The 18,909-nt window shown below is 29.6% G+C and overlaps 1 protein-coding gene across 3 annotated transcripts in view; it reads right to left on the bottom strand.

Moving 5' to 3' along the window:
* LOC112694042 (GATA-binding factor A-like) overlaps positions 1-5,344 on the bottom strand; it is a 38,388-nt gene extending 33,044 nt beyond the window's left edge. For all 3 annotated transcript variants that reach the window (XM_025569377.1, XM_025569375.1, XM_025569378.1), the window contains exon 1: positions 5,114-5,344. The gene's annotated coding sequence lies outside the window, so the exon portion shown is untranslated. The remainder of the gene's footprint in view (positions 1-5,113) is intronic.
* Between the last annotated feature and the right edge of the window lie 13,565 nt (positions 5,345-18,909).

Raw genomic sequence — 18,909 nt, 5'->3', positions numbered from 1 at the left:
CGTCGGGAGTATACCAAGTATTAATCGATCGCAACACACTTTAACGATAGCTACGATATCGAATAGACAATCGTTGTTTAATGTGTATATAATAGTCGACGGTCAGCTCCAACGGAAGCAATAATATAATTCTATGCGATTAGTAGTACATAGTTTATTTATATAATATGCTCTTACGGAGGCACTCGAACCCGGGTACATTAGGTTCTAATATTATAAGTGATCAGCGACAATTATAAATCAACCGAAACCGACGGAATGACATTCGACTGCAACGTTATGGATCACGAAGAGATTTCCGGCCTCGAATAGGTTACGGTAGTATAATGAGTGTTGGTGGGAATTTGCATTCGAGTTTCCAAGACGAAATCCAAAAGAAATACGGAAAACAAGAAAAACATGATGAAAACTTTCGTTAACTGATTAAAAATAATGATTAGATAAACGACGTGCCACATTCCAGTATATTTATTCTGCAGTCGATTTCCGCACATGAAACGTGACACGTAAAAATCAGAGAATATAGAGTCCAGTCTTTTCGAACAACACGAGTCCGTTGTACGTAGATATCGTTTCTTGATCACTGATCGATGACAATCTAAAATCGATCGGATGAGATTATCACTGGCGTATATAATGTTCAGCGTAGATACATATAAATCGGTATAATATTATACAGTCCATGTCGAACCGCAGATATATGTCCCGGGAAAATTTCATAAATATAAATAATTACCTAATGGCTTATTTTGCCTGATTTAATAATTGTCCAATATTGTTGGATAGGATTTTATAATCCAGCTTGGTTTCAGTTCAATCCATAAAAGTGGGTCTTATTCGTTTTTTTTTTTTACCATAAGACTACGCGGATCATGATGAAAATTGAAGAATGTGGTTCATAATGACAAATAGTTTCTTATATAGAAAAAAAAAACAGTTTAAAGAAATCAATGAAACATAATTTTTTGAATATTTGGATTTCAATAAAATCAACAAAACCAATTTTTTATTTTTATAAAGTATAACAAAATTACATTAACCGTATATTAATTATACAGTATGAAAAGTATACAGTTTGTATTTCAATAACCGTGCACCGACTAATTTATTTGATTTGTATTAATACATTTTATCTAAGCGTAAGAAATCACTTGATAAAATTACATCTATCGTTGTGTTGATTCTAACTATAAATTGCAATCGGACTACGTGTTGAAATTGATTAAATAGTTTTGAAAAATCTCTTAGCATTTTGAACAATTATTCGGAATGTAGAAGAAATTGTTAAGTAATAATTAATGCCACGAAGAAAAATTTAATGATTACAGTTTGAAAGCATTAGGTATATAGATTTATTCAGGAAAGACTATTCAAAAATATAAAAATAAATCTTAAAATAATTTATGAATTCGTTATATATTGGATAATTTTCTGTGAACAACACATATTATTTGTTACATCTAATGTCTGACGAAGTTTATAAAAAATTTAGATATGAACAGATATTCGATTATAAATTAATTAAAAAGTATTTATACGCATGTAAAATTCGATTGGCCGTTCGAGAAAGAAAAATATGTTTACCGTCGTGAAAGCAAGTCGCAGGGAAAAACGATTGGAAATTTAAACAAAACGATTACGAACGATATTACCGTATCGACTGCTTCGAATCGCTGTTGTCATCGTCTCGGGGGGTACTTGTGATGGCCGTACGTGTACGTACAGAGTAAATGAAGCGTCGCGAGAAAAAAGGTGCAAGTCGCGGGGAAAACGAGACGTCGCCATGGAAGCAATGGATTTCCCGACCAATTAGGGTCGACACAGTTACGCCCTTGTGGTCGATTGCGTGTGCGTCCGCTGTTTTCGTTCATCTTTTTTTGCCACTCTTGGTATCGTATACGTTTATACCGCGTCATACCGCATGGCTAATAATAATAATATTATTATTATTTTTAACGCACGCACACATACATTTATATGTATAGATATACGTGTAGGCACGCACGAGTATACGGAATATAATACATATATAAAACGTCCGCAAGCAAGGGGTCGAATTCCACCCCAATCGTTATGTTATGTATTATACACTCCGCCTACCCTTAGCCACGAGGAGCAGATCGCGTAACCGACATGGTGTGTATAAAACCTGCAGCAGGTACTAATAGCATATTATGTGTATATTTAAGGTAATAATAAAAAGGACTTTCTTGTTTTCTGAATAATCGCGCGCACGTCCTGTGTGTACCTATATGTCGTGTAAGGATATACATCAACGCGTGCACAAAAGGGTAGGATTGTATAATAAATAACATACCTACCCTTTTCTTCCTCTCTCTCTCTTTCTCTCTCTCATCTGTTGTTGTACATTATATTAAATTATTTATTTACCCGGCGGTCGTTATTGCGAGCGCGACAGATGAATTAGATGCTTATCTGCGCGACGGCGACCCACGGGTGACGGTTTTTCACTTAGACGGTAGAGCATACGATTGATTATATATACACCTATTTTATTTAGTATACGAACAATAACGCGTCTATATATCTGAATGCACCCCGCTCGCCTGTAATGTAATAGGCACCATTCCATTATACGCCTCGACCCAGCGTGTGCCGTGTGATACGTTTACCAGTATTTACGAGTCAATTAGATGATTAAAACGATCGAATAAATAATGGACAGAAAAAAAGTGCACCATGAAAAATGTACGAAAACAAATAATAATTATAATAATACGCCGAATAGTAATACGTTATTTGTACTAATTTCAGAAACTTCACCCACTGCTTGTCTGCACCGTATTCGCCTTCGAAGGGTTTATTGGCGTACGTCGGACCCGTTGCAAGATCCCATTTACTATCCGATGTTTTCACGTGTTCGTTCAATGGAGGCCAAAATTAATGGTCGATATAGCTTTTTTTTTTTTTGTTCTTAAGTTTTAGTTTAAATGCTATTTTATTTAAATAAAATAATCTAATATAAAAATACAAAATAAACATAATACAACGTGAAAATGTTTTTTTAATTAATATGAAATAATGATAAGACAAATTATGATTAAAATGGTTATTTACGTTATTTTACTGTGATTATTAAAACTTTAAACAAATAGATTATTTTACCTTTATATAATAGTACAATTATCTAGTTTGCTTCTATTCTTTATATTTACCTATTAATTACATTTAAATATTAAGTTTTTAAAATAGTTTTAACATTATTGCCCCGATGTAATTAGCTTATCTTTTTAAAAAAATATTATTATAGTAATAAAATTTGTTTTGAAGAAAAATGTTTTCTATAGAATTAAAATAGCAAATAAATTGACTAAATATGAAATTCGTTATCGAATATTATCGATCATTAATGCTTGCTTTATTCTACATGTGAAATATCTTCATTAAAATTAATGAAAATGTTTATAGTGATTCCTTGTTAGGATATTAATATTGTATTATACAACATAACGCATAGGTACCACATGTTTATGCATAATTTCGCGATTAAAATTAGCTCTAGAGTAATAAAGTGAAATCTGTACACGAATTTTTTTCAGAATCATTTTTACACATTTCACTGATGTTCTATAATTATCTGTACAATTAACGAATTTTCAACTTAGTGAGTGTCCGTTACACAGAGGTGTTTACTGGAATGTGCATTCGAACAAATATATGAGTATACATATACCGCGGTTCAGTTGTACTCGCACGTTATTAAACATTGTACGTGTGTAGATACACATTTTTGTATGGAATTCGTATTACTGTTCGGATTACTGACGTTTACCACAACAAAATCATAATCTTTCTTGTGGTGTCACGTAAAATTAAACAATATAAGTAGAGAAAAATCTTGAATCTTATCAAGTACCGGTCATAATAATAATTCTAGGTATCTACGTCAGATTTAAAATTAAATCAACTTTTACTGATTAATAATTGTAAAATACAATAATATATCTAATAAGGATTTCTGACTAGTATGGCAGTATACGTTATAATGGGAACCGACGAAATCTCCATTGCGCACGACGACAGTACCTACTTACACACACGTCATTATTTATGCCACCTATTTACACGCATAGAGTTCATACTAAAGAGTTATTGCGATACGACGTTAAAAATGCTTCATTCTTTAAAACGATCAATCAAAAAAAAAAAAAAAAATTGATGACAATTTAAACGTATTGAAAATAACTGGTATTTATATTTTACCAACAGGTTATTAATTTATATTATAATTATAATATAGGTTGATTTAAAAAAGAAGGATATTGGTAGAAAAATCGATTGTTGGATTTCATTACCTACATTACGACAACACTATTATTTATTTAAAAGGCACGGAAATCGGAACATGGGATCGTATTCAAAGGTTAATTAATATTCATTTGTCCATTAAGTGTGTATCTAAAAGTTCATAAAATAATTTTATCGAATATTTCTGTGAAACGCCGTACGAATTTAGGTACATTGTATACGATAAGTAATGATGATAAACATCAGCTCACACATAATTTTTTTTTCTTTACCTATAAGATTAGATAATATATTATGATAAAATACGTATGAAAATTACCGTGTTATACGATTTCTTAATTCGACTAAATCAATGTGTAACGAGTAACAATGAATAATAATAAATGAAAAATATTTAAGTAGCATACAAATTGTCGCTTTTAGTGAACATTTAATTTAACTGTACACAACGGTTTTCTCGCATTTGGAACGTTAACTGATCGAAAGCAGGTTTTAAGATTATGTCAGTTTTTCATAAAATTACATAACTATTACTGAAACGAAAGTCGACAAGCGGTTTATTAATAAATTATTACTGGAAACAATTCAGTTATAGCTCCATTTAATATTAAAATAAAACTAATGCGAACTCAATCCAACAAAACGTTCGTAAGCTTATACTACAGGTACTGTGAGCATCTATTGACCACGAAAACTTGATTTTTATGATCTGACCAAATAGTTGTTTGCGCAATTATAGTGCATAATTATAGAGCTAAACGAATTTAGTGTTAACAGTAAACACAATTACGATCATAATTATTGGCACGCGTGCGCGCGATGTTAACTGTTTGGAAATACTTACACGAAAAGTTTGTACGCGTATCTTGATTTTCTTCTCCTCGTGACCTGAGCGGAGACGTGAGAAACGAACAAGAGTGGAACACAGTCGAACTATCGAATCGACGGACGATATTGAATTGCGATTAGAAAAAATAAAATATACTATTTAGAAAAAAAAACGAAACCAGCAATGTGACTCGCGGACGTGAACGAAGTAGTGGTGCGCGCTGCGGATCGACTGATGGTGGTGAGGCCGTGCGCTGGCAATCGGTTTGAAGAAGTCTTTAGAGGCGGGGTCTACCACGATCTGGCTGTCGCCATGTACGTATACAATTTTTCTCTTTTTCGTATTTTCTCTCACCCCTTCTTCACCCCTATCGTCCGACTGTTGCACGCGTGGCTCACCGAATCGTGTATCATGGAGATTTTCTTTTCTTATTTATTTATTTATTTATTTACATTTTTTCCACTCTAAACCGGGTCCATTAACCGCCGTCTAAACTCACATGCTTTACGCGCATACACACACACACACACACACACGCACATACTCAAACACATACGCGCGCAATTATTAGATTAGTGGAGATTTTTGGCTTGAAATAACGTATTTCACGAAAACATCACATCAACTGCAGTCACGACAATGCATCTATGTGGCCAACTACATATTATTAATATCCACAATACTATATACGCACTATAAACGTACATGTTTGTATTTATATACATTAAAACTATATGATTATTTTCGAGCGAAGTACTGCACCCGTGGAAACCAGAAATGTAACATAATTGTATAAGTAAAGAGTGTAATATTATCGAAATTCGAGTTATTCAAATTCATCGTTTGTAGCCAAAAAAGTCGTAATAAATCAAATGAATTACGCCTTTCTAAAAAAAAAAAAAACTCTATAGATCAAAAAAACCGGAATTAGTCGTGTATAAATTGACATTTTCAACAAATCGCCGAGTGCGAAATTGACACGACTTGAAATAAGTAAATCTAGTATTTTTTGTATTTTCTAAGTCATTGTAAATAATCCGCTCAAAACTTAAAAGCAAACATTTTGGTCAAAACATGTAAATATATATCTATATGTATGGTTGAATAGTATAATTAAATCATTCATAAACATATTATAATTTGTAATAATTATTTCGTACACATACCAATGTTGAATACCACTAATATAATTATATTGAATTAGTAGTATCCAGGAAAATTGTTCACTCCCAAGGAAAACGAATTTTTTTGTTGCTTATTAAAAAAAAAAAAATTAAACACTTCCAATTAATAAAAAATATGCAATATCAAAAGCAACTATTTATTGTTATGTTTAAAATTCACATTATTTACTGTTACATATTTCTATAAACACATAATTAAAAAAATGATTATTAAATTATTTTCAATAATAATTTTTTTTTTTTTGAAACTGAATTAAAAATTATATAACATTTGAATCGTGAGTTCTCCATCCCTTCCCTAATTCATAACTATTAATTTACAACACATTTTTGGCAGTTTTATAGACATTTAAATACTTTTCTTCAGGATTCAAAATATTTTCACTCCACCGCTGAATGTATGACAAATGGCAGTAATGTATAGTGTATCCAAGTCAAATGTATCAAAATCTTTGATTTTGATGATATGACATTTTACTATTCCACTTTGTTAAAAACTTTTCTAAGCTAAAACATCCACGAGATTATGTTTAGAATAAACTTAAGTTGAAAACTAATTAAAAAGAAATATGAAGGATAAAATTGGCTAATCTATATAAGAGTTTTCTGGCTGTTAATATACCAGATAACCATAATAACATAACACATAACTGAACAGGGTCGACAGGATTCAGAAATACAAAGTAACTAATTTTAACTGCTAATATTGATCATGTGTTTCAAATAGTAATACCCTTTCTGTCAACAAAATACAATCACACACTGCCTGTACTAAGAGTCGTGATTTCACGTGAAATTAACACAAATAAAAGGGAACTCGTGTACCCGTTATACCTAATATGGGGTCCCGTATAATTGTATATTTGCGAATCTTAATAACCGTGTATTGTACAACCCGTAAATCTAAATATCTAAGGTTTAAATATTACTGTCCATCAAGAGCTCTTATTGACCCCCGGGGTTGATGAATTCTGGGCTTCCATTGCTTATACTTATTTGACCTAGATATGCATACCACTGTAGTATATTACTAGTATTCAAGTTTAATAATACGTAAATAAAAAATAACATAGTATTTGATTTGAATAAAATATTTTAATAATTAAATATAGAAAATATAAAATCATAATATGAAAAACATAATAACCCATATAAAATATGGTCAGGTTAAGATTTGGCCATACCACTCATATAACTATATTATTTAGCTCATTACACACTTATAAAATCAATTATTTTATTTAGCATATGGTTTGTGGTTACATGCATTAGAATAATAATATGGTAACGTACAGTAAATTTAATTAATATATAACAGATGAATAAAATAAAAATAAACAAAAAAAAATTGGATAATTAGTAGTATGAGTAATATTAATAAGGTAACAATAAGGTATTAGAGATCTAGTTCTAGTTCCTTCAGCCATTTAATAAATTTTGGAGGGGTTGTGAGGCAGTCGATTCTGGGACCTCGATAGGCGTGAATGGACATACAAAAGCTATGTGATAGATGGTCTGCTTCTCTGCTCCACAGTCACATTCTGGTGAGTCTCTCGTGCCCCATTTGTGTAAGGAATCTACACATCTACCGTGCGAGATTTGTATTCTATTAAGTGTGCACCACAGATTGCGCTGTAGGTCAAATCCTGTGGGTATATGTCCTGGTGATATGTTACCTAGGATGTTGTCGTTCTCTGCCGTGGCTGCCCACGTTTGTTCCCATTGCGTCATCATATCGAAGTTTGCGTTGATTAAGTCCTTAGCTGTTTTTTTTTTGGGGGGGGGGGTTTCTAGACTTTAATCATGTTTTGGTTACATCATCAAATCATCAATAAAATTATTAATGGGCAGTTCATGATTGAGATTTATTTTTGAGAGTTCTTTAACTAAGGCGCTCGCTCTGCAAAGTGGTGAGGGGGCAATTGCTGTTAATGTTGGGAGCCAGTGAGTAGGTGTCGATTTTATTGTACCAAATATTAGTCTCATGGTAGTGTTTAGTTGAGTGTCTACTTTTGCCACATGAGCGCTGTTTAGCCAGATGGATGCACAGTATTCAGCTACTGGGTAGACCAAACCAAGAGCCGAGCATCGCAGAGTGTGAGCCGTTCACATCATTCATGTGAACTTTAAATGATCTATTAGTAAGCATAGTGGTGATTAGCTAAACGGTATTTCGGTAGCGAATAGTTTGAAGAAGTTTATACAACAGGCCGTGTCTCCAAACGGTATCGTGAGCAGCTGTTAAGTCGATAAATACCGCTGCAGTTTTTAGGCGGTTTTGAAAGCCTGCCTCAATATAAATGGTCAGTGAGAGGACTTGATCGGAACAGCTTCGGCCCGGCCTGAAACCGGCTTGTTCCACCGGAATGATATTTAGTATAATTGGCCTTATTCGATTGTAGATTATTCTCTCCAGTAGTTTATAGCACACACTGAATAGTGCTATTGGTCGGTAGTTTTCTGGGCGATCGTTTGATTTCCCGGGTTTGACGATAGCAATTATTTTAGATTTTCTAAATTCTGGAGGCAGCGTACCGGATTGTTGGATGTCAGTGTAAAATTTAGATAGCCATCTTCTGGTGTTAGGACCACAGTTAATCAGAAATTCAGGGTGCATTCCATCTGATCCTGCAGCCTTCCCCGGTTTTAAGCCCTTTAGAGCTGTGGTAATTTCCGCTACTGAGTAAGGAGCAGAAAGTTCATAGATTTGGGTGCATTCTTTTTTAAGGTCTCTAAAGCGTTTTCTTATCTGATTTGTGTGTCTCTTTTTCGAAGGCATTCTTGATACATTTACTATGTGGTTAGCAACTTGGTTAGGTGAGATTGATGTTTCCACTCGTCTAGTGTGTTGCTTACCTCCCAATTTCTTGAGAAGGCTCCATGTTTCCTTACTAGAATGTCTGAAATTAAGGGCTGTCATTGTTTTATTCTATTTTTCCTTTCTGGATTCATCAAGGCTAGTTTAGAGGTCGTCCGCTTCATCAATGTTTCCGTTCATGTATTCTCGGTATAGGTTTTCGCTTAGTTCGTTTCAGCCGGGGATGTAATCTTTCCTATAGCCTCTTGGTATATGTTTTTTTGCAATAGTAATGATGAGTCCCAAAAATCTATTGTAGTTTGAACGTTTAGGTGGGATAAACCGGATGCATTTGTCTAGTTCCTTTACATCGTCTTCCCATGCAGCTTTGTTTAAGTTCCATCTGGGGTAGGGCGTGGAGTTAATTAGTGGGATTTGAAGCCCGATTTAAATTAGGATAGGTCGTTGTTGACTATTTGGGAAGTCGTTCATAACTGTTTGGCTAGCTACCATGGGTAAGTTGTTTGTTGTTACTGAAACAAAGCAGAGGTCGGAATTATACTCTCTATTCCATCTACCTGACTTAAATGTGCCTTTTGATTTAGCATCGAAAACTAAATGGGCGTTATTAGTTTCAGCCCATGATACGAGTATCTCTCCATTTATATTGTTACTGGAATACTTCCAATTCACGTGGTGGCTGTTAAAGTCACCAATGACTATTGTTGAATAAGAGATGTCTCCTAGGATATGGTCTGGCCACATGATAGTTGGTGATTTGTATACGTTAATAATTGTGGTTGGTCTGACATTGACTTTGACAATATGGATGACGATAAAATCAATTATAATTGTTTCATGGTTTATCAAACGATTACAATACTTTTTTTATGTCATAGGCCAGAATGGTAGACACTTTGGAGACTTGGGCCCTAAAATAAAAATTACTTTACTCCATCTTAATGATAATTTAATTTACATAAATAAATAAAATTATATATTATATGTATACGTAAAAACATTCGTATGTGTATAGGATAACATAAGGTATTTTCGAGGTATAGGCTATTTCGTGATATTATGTGTTAAACGTATAATGTTATTCCCTATTACACATATGAGATGAAAATTACATTGATCCTGAAAAACTGTCACTTTAAGGATCTATGCAATTTTCAAATGAATAGTGTAATAGGGAAATACATAATACGTGCAACAAATAATAACACGAAAATATTTTATTTCGATTTATAGGATATATTCAAAACATCGCAGAACAATTAATACATACATTTATTGCAATAAAATACGACTGAATAGTGAATAAAAGCTGTAATATTATCAAATTATAAAAATATGTTAAGCCCATTAACACAGATATAATAGTTATATTTAAATACGGGCGAAACTTCTTGGTCGGATGAATGATATTATTGTAATAGTCTTTTAAACAGATAACCAACGTACCATTATTCTTAAAAAAATGATTCTGAGTGAAAGAAGTTGGGTAGATCAGTATATAATTCTAAAGTTATATCAATAGAACCAAATTTTTTATTAAAGTCAGGGACGTAATTAGTGGGGATTAGGGGGATGGATCCCCCCAAAAACTTTTTTTATGTATATTTTTTTATTTATTATATTGTGATAGTATGATTATTATTATTATTATTATTACGATTAATATTGTTATTATTATTAAAATTTAAATTATTAAAAATTTTGTTCTGGTGAAGTGGGGGTGGGGTTACTGTATGAGGTGTACAGATTTTGCTAAAACTTAAATCCCTCCAAAACTAAATTTCTAATTACCTCACTGATTAAGGTAGGTTTAACTTTTTATGTTCTAATTTTTACAAAAAAATAAAAAAGCATTTAGTTAGGTTAAATTGATTACAATTTGTGAAAAATCCAAAATATGCCTATAGACAGCATAATTTCATTCAAATACTTTAAAAATTATGACGTTATCTATATAATTTTTATATAAGTACTCAATAAATATTTCGATTTATTATTGATGAATTGTTATACAATATCAACTAAATAACTTACAAAGAATAGTTTAAATTCGTTGAAATATCCGATTTAGTCACAATTTAATTTTTAAATTATTATAATAATAATAATTACCGTGTATTAATGAAATATGATTCTTGTTAGTTTTATTTTTTAATGGAAAATTATAATTTAAAAAATTAACGCAATATGTATGATATACGTGGACCATCTAAAATCACCTACTTCGAAATTAAGCTCTTAAATCTAAATACGGTGAGAAATTTAAATTTATTTTGTCTAATTGATTTATTGATATTTGGTTGAACTCTATAAAAACGTCTGTGAATTTTGATTGTTCATTGATTATTTTCCCAAAAGTTTATACAAAGAATTTTTATTATAATCGTTAAAAAAATGGTAAATATCTACCTCAACAATTCTATTAGTGACATTTTTAACAAATCTGTAAAAATATAAGACATAAACAAATTGTTATTCAATGTTAGTACGAAATAGAAAATATTTTAACAATATATATACATATATGTAACTAAATAAATTAAAAGATTGGAAATTTATCGATACCATTTGATTTAGAACATATATAACTACAACAAATTTTTAATCATTGAAATGTTATTTCTTATCTTGTACTCTTTTATACTTATTTTTAGTATTAAAAATTTCTTAAATTAAATTAGTGAAATACTTATCTTTACTAATACACATTAAAATGTTATTAATAGTTACTAAAATTGCAATAAGTGGAGAAAGAGAAAAAAATTTCATTAAACCTTCCTGCAAATTCGATACAATATAATATTACATTTGAAAAACATTGAAGCGTGCTGTACAGTACAAGAAACATATGTCCATCGAAATGATGAAACAACTGAGGAATAATAAATATCACATGACCTATTTGGTTTAATATCACTTGATGTTTTAAGTTTAATCAATCCCCAAATTTGAATACAAAATCATTTTCCTTATTTATACTGCATCTCATAAAAAGTGTTTCTTTAGTACGGTAATATTCATTTGAATCCTTGTACATTATAATTTGCTATTCAGTCCGTTGATAAATTGTACCTGACGAAGATATAAATTAGATTTTTTTTTTAATTTACCTATCAAATATAATGTACATTATGCACAGTAAACGTCAAAAGAAATTCAATCACGCAATCAGTTAACGAATAACATTTTATAAATATTTGAAATATCGAAGTAAGAACAATTTTGAATTTTTTTTTTTATTAGTTATTTGTACAGTCTAAATGTATATATCCATGCACCCTATCCATAAAAATAGTACATAAATAGCACATGTACATATTGGGAAACGCGATGTTGTCATGCATCAATGTAAAACAAAGACCTCTGATAACGTAATAACAATACTGTCGATATACGTAGTATAGGTACGATTTGTTAAACTTTATTACATTTTTTCATTTTTTCCACGTAGATATTTTGTAACGCATAAAGAACGTATAATATTTGTTAGTATTTTGATGTAAATATTGGAAAATAATATTCGACATAGCACATGTTGAGCTATTAAAAACATTCACATGAAACGAAAACATTAACACGTTTTAACCAGCAGACAAATTAATGTTAGTTAATATAAATGCTATTCATTAGCGTTCATTTTTTAAATACTGAAAGATTTAATGAAAAAATATTCATGATACATTATCGTTTGCACGCAGACAGAGGACGTCGAGTACGACGAGAGTTGCATTACTCCGAAATCGCATAAAATGTACAGTACAATGTACGATTAAAATGGACATTTATCAAAGTGTAAAAATTATTTTTGTTCCAACTATATGTAGAATACAATTTGTGGTGTAATGAATTATAAAAAATCTGGAAAAAATATCATAATATAGGTTATATAAAATGTAGCTACTGCAAAAAAGTAGTAGTTGAAATGATCATAGTCGCGATTTAAACTATTTAAGAGATATCGATTTAACCTTGTTTCGTAACAATATTGATAAAAATGTTTAGCACAGCTGATATACATGTCGACTGTACAGACGTCCATTCAACGTGTATATTTATGGACCCCGTCTGCTAATTATTCTACTTGATAGGTGTAGCAACATTTTTTCTTTTATAGATTTTGTGGCCTCGAGTAAATATGACGAGCCTCCGAATAAATATAAGATAATTATTATTATTATTATTATTATTATTATTATTATTATTATTATTATTATTATTATTATTATTATTATTATTATTATTATTATTATTATTATTATTATTATTATTATTATTAATATTATTATTATTATTATTATAAATAAACTGTAAGTCTTTAAAAAAATGCCATTCATAATTCAATAAATCAATTAGCCAACCTGTTGGTTATAGTAATATTTAAGAATACTTAGCTAAATTATTTTTGACGTTATACTCGTAAATGCTTACATGTTTTATCTTAACTGGGTCACGTAAAAACAATAAAAAACAATACTATAAAAATATCTAAATAGCCAGCAAAAGAGTTGTACCAGATGAAAAATCGTATAAGCAATTACAGTACAATAGTTACTAGTTCTTAAATACACGATTTATCATAGATTTATGAATTATTTTCTATATATGAGGAAGTGTGAATATATTATAATAACTAGGTACGTATATATACCTATAAATAAAATAAAAAGAAAACAAGCACAGATTGAAATGTGATGTATTAAACAACTCAATTTGAAATGAAAAAGATCTTCACAATTATAGTTACTACAGTTAAAAAAATATACATATATATATACACGTATATAACATCAAATATGTTTCCTCTACTTTTTCCGTGTTTAATACCTTACACGAGTTATATATTTTTACACATTCAAACGGCAGAAGTAGTTACGATAAGCATGCTCCAAGACCAAACAATATGAAATTTCAAATAATTTTGTAATTTTTAAAACTGAAATTTTTTCTACAAAAACTTTTACAAATTATCTAATAATTTTTATAATTCGAACAAGAATTGGCTGGTTTGGATATATTATACACAATAATTTTAGTGATGAAAAGCCCTGTGCTAATTTATTATATGATTTCAAGCTGTTGTTATATGCTTAGTTACACATAGTTACATATTATTTAAAATCAGTATGTTTATTCAAGTTCTTAAACATACTTAGAATACGTTTTTTATATGTCTATCAAAAATCATATATATTTTACTGAACACATCAAGTATTATTATTGATATATTATTTTACTATACGAGTATATTATTTCATTTTTAATATCTCCCGTGATCAAATTTATTATTGATTATAATTAAAGTAATTAAATTGATTCTATAAAACCAAGAACCTTATATTGAATATAAAAATCAAAATAGAATTTCGTTAGGTTTGAATACTTTAAATAATATACAATAGTTGTATAAAAAACCTTTATTATGTTTTTGTATGAGAACCATTTTAATGAATTATTTTTTTGTTACCTAATACTCTGAACATCTAATAAATAGGTTGAATTAAAAAAAAAAAAAAAAAATTCTACAAATGAATAACTTTGTCACATTCAAAAAGTATATTCTTCCATACAGCAGTTAACTGAAATTATTCTAATTCTAAATATTAATGTAGTAAAAAAACCAAATAATAAAAATGATAATAATGAGACCAATAATTTTCAAGAAAATTATTTATATGAAATATTATATATTTTATTAGAAACAATGATAACTTTCCAACAATAGTGTCATTTAATATACGTAAAAATAAATAAGCCATACGTATAATATAATATTAATATTAATGTTAAATTTAAATATAATACATTATATTTAAATATTTAATATTAAATTAATATAATAATATTTTTATATTTAAATATTTAATATGTACAATACGTATATAAGTGTACATTATATATTTATTCAAAACGTAGACCATTCATACAGTAAATTATCATATCTAAATGAATCGATTAACCGTTAAAATATTCGCATTTCGTAGAATATATAGTTAAATTAAATTTTTTAATAAATTTAAAATCTCCCAATATTTTATCATATTATAAACGCGCACAATTATGTGCAATCGATATAATTATTTCAAGAGGTATTTGTAACGTAAAACGTACACGGGATATAATATTGACCGACAACTGAAAGCATAATAACATGAAACACAATAAAGAAAAGTTATGATATTAATAATAATATGCGAAAAACGAATGTGCACGTCGAACTGCAGTTACGTTTTGTTCTATTCGAATAGTTGAGCGCAAAAATGATTCCAACTGTACCTATGTACTGTGACGATGTCATAAATTATGTTGAAATGAACGGAACGGCGACAACAAGGCATTGTCAATCGTCGACCGCCGTCCACGGTAAATAGTGTTACTCCGAGGCGCTTGATGGATGCGGATAGTTACACGGACACGTGTTCTTTAGTAGAAACGCATAATATAATTATAATACAACGCCACACTGTGTACATAGGTACAGATTGTTGTGCCATCGTATATCTGTCTTGAAGTCTTTGATCATGACGTTGAACGGTCGAGCATGTAATGTCATCAATAATGACAAATCTGCTTGTACTCGCATATTGATTAACGAATTAGCTATGCGAGTCTATGTAAAAAATATTTTTAATACAATATTTTGATACGATAATGTAATAACTAAGTTAGCAGCAGCTTAGTTCATATAATAAATTAAGCTATTGATTAAATAAAAAATAAAAATAAATGCCACTTTGCATTCGTGAATCTTCATTTATTTTTTCATACCTATATTTGTATATTATCTTTCTAAAAGAAAGGCAAACAATAAGCATTGCCAATCAGGGTAAAACACGATTGTGTACGTTCGTTATCGGCAATACTTATTTAAACTACACGATTCCGTATGATTTTACCTGATTTTTAACTATACGATTGCGTACGAAGTTTTTAACGTTGATGTCGATTTTCATATTAGTATTGGTGTATACCACATGCCTATACGAGAGAACTTAAAAAAGTTAGTAAATACTTAGTGTTTTATTGCTTTTAATACCTATGTTTATTATTAATGATATCAAATATATCTGATATAACGAACTTTCGTTGTTTCCGTTATATTATACAGTATTTTCTGAGTTTCAGTAAAAGTAGTTGGTTAAGATGTCAAGGAATCAAAATATATGCATTTTCAAATAATTTATTAACAATAATTTTCATTCGAATAAAAACTGTCGATTTTATTTATTTATATATTAATTTTCTTTTATTTAGTTGTCCTCATTTTATTTATTATTTTATTGTTAATTTTTTTTTATGAACTATTATAGAACTGTTAGCAGTGGCGTATTAAGGGGGATTAGGGAGTTATAACCCCCCCCAACAATGTTTAATGTATGTATATTGTCTATTGATTATAATGAAAACACACAAAATTCAAAAAAAATTTTATGTTACATTTTTTATAAGTCCCCTAAAAAAAAATTCTGGATACGCCACTGACTGTTAGTATATGTATTCTATATTTATTTATTTATTTTATTATTAGATATAATACGGTAAAATTAGTAAATTTAACAACGTTACATACAATTTCATACGCAATCGTGTTTATTTTTTTTACCCATCCACAAACAGGTACTCCCACAAAATATCGTCTGTAAAATATCGCAACTAAAATATCGCGAAACCAATATATCGTAAAGAAATAATACCACCGTATAATATTATCGCGTTTGTATATTGCATTTAACTTTATCTCATCTAATTGTATTCACCTTTTACCTTTTCTTTTTAAGAATTTGAAGATTATCTTCAAGGTATTTCAATGAATATTATATATAATATATTAATTTTTTTTTAATACTTATATCAATTCTACTATGTAACAATATTATATGCTTAAAATATATTATTTATTTATAATTAAATTACTGCTATATTTCATGCTGATGATATGTATACTGACGATATTTTTGTCGGTGATTCCTACAAACATACGCAATCGTGTAGCCAAAAAGAACAAACGTACGCAATCGTATTCTATTCGCCAATCAATACTGTTGCGACATTCTAGTAGAGCTAAAAATGATTATAAAAGGCATTCACTTAATATACGAGAGTTAAACATTTGGTTTGTTATTTCAGAAATCGATTATTATAAATTCTAGTAATATGAACTTTTCGCCGGTAATATTAATCTGTAGTGGTAGCAACAAATAAGTTCTATAAGCGCTGAATAAATTATATTGTGACAAATAATCAGCATTTTTTTCTACAATACCTATCATGTGTATAAAATTAACCTTAATCATTCGTAACCGATCGGAAATGGCTAAGTAATTATTTTACGATGTGTAACAAAATCAATCGTGATATCTACACTACAAGTGTTCATCAAATACTCACAGATTTTAAATTATACTCAATTTTCTTTTTTAAGCAACCTCTCTTAAATAAGCACCTATAATATTACGAAGATATTGAGATATGTGAAATATATAAAAATAAAACATTTTATTAAACTCGTTTCGCTCAGAATATGGAAGATAATGGAAATAATATTATGTATAATAAAACTTATCATATGAAAAACCAATTTAAAAAGTCATAATACCTAATATCCCTCTCCAATAAAGTTGTGTGACTGCTTGCTACTACTTGCACTTGTTATGCATCATGGTCCAAATTTGGTATACCTACAGAACGGATCTATGAGATAGCAACAAGACGACTGCAACTTGTGCGTTCATTTTAGTTTCTGTGTGAAATGAGAAGTTTATTGGTTTTCCCAAGATATGAGTGTTTTTTTTTTTGCTTCTGTGTACACGATTTCGACCAGAAGGATTGTTCTGATCATCACAGTTTTTCGGTTTATTTTTTTTAGCTATAAAAAAATAAAAATAAATGTCTTTTAACATTATTTACCACTATTATTGATTGTACATTGATTAATATGATTGTATACAAATGTAACACGAAGTACGAAACGAATAATACCAGTACTGAATTTTAAATTTGCCATGACTTTATCTCTTGTGCGTTTTCTACAATTAAATAATTTTATTATAATTAATTTCAAGATAATTATAGATAAAAGTCACGATATCATAAATGTATTATTATTATTAGTAGGTTACATAATCGTCTATAGTATATCGTGGTCGATCGCAGTTTGTCCGTTTTGTAAGGCATCGCACATCGTCCGCATTAATAATACACCTATTGTACTCTGATAAGATGCTATAAAATATATATATATCAATGGTGTGATATCAAATATATGTGAGTAGTGACACAGTTTAAGGTTGCGTGAGCTTGAAAGCTTTTATTTAATTTATATCTAATTAATATACGTCTTACTGTGTTAGTAATTATTCGAATGTACGATAAAACATTCCAAACCCAGTACGAATACAGGAGTGAAAATCGTGTTTTTTATTTAATTCAATTATGCAAAGTAATCAATTTGAGTGGCTTCATTTGAAATGTATAAAGAAGAAAAATAGTATGAGTATTTGAAATTGTTAATTCTTTTTCCAGTATTTAATCGAATGAGTCCATTTGAATCACTTTTTGCAATTAAAAATGACAGATGGATTATACAGATATATGAATTGAATACGAATATTAAAAATAAATATAAATTTATAATATTCATGCAACCTTAACGTAGAGAGCCTTGATTACGAAATTCGAGAGTTTTAGCCTAAACATAAAATACATTATATTTCAAAATTTACCGAAATTAATGGATTTCAAACTTAAAACTTGTCACCAATACTCGATACTCATTGTCTTTACGTATTTGCTCATTATATGGTCCATGCATC

The sequence above is a fragment of the Sipha flava genome, unplaced genomic scaffold, assembly GCF_003268045.1.
Source record: "Sipha flava isolate LNK unplaced genomic scaffold, YSA_version1 122_pilon_pilon, whole genome shotgun sequence".
In the NCBI taxonomy this organism is placed as follows: Eukaryota; Metazoa; Arthropoda; class Insecta; order Hemiptera; family Aphididae; genus Sipha; species Sipha flava.
Note: the sequence above shows the minus strand (reverse complement) of the source record. Positions and strands in the feature narration are given on the sequence as shown.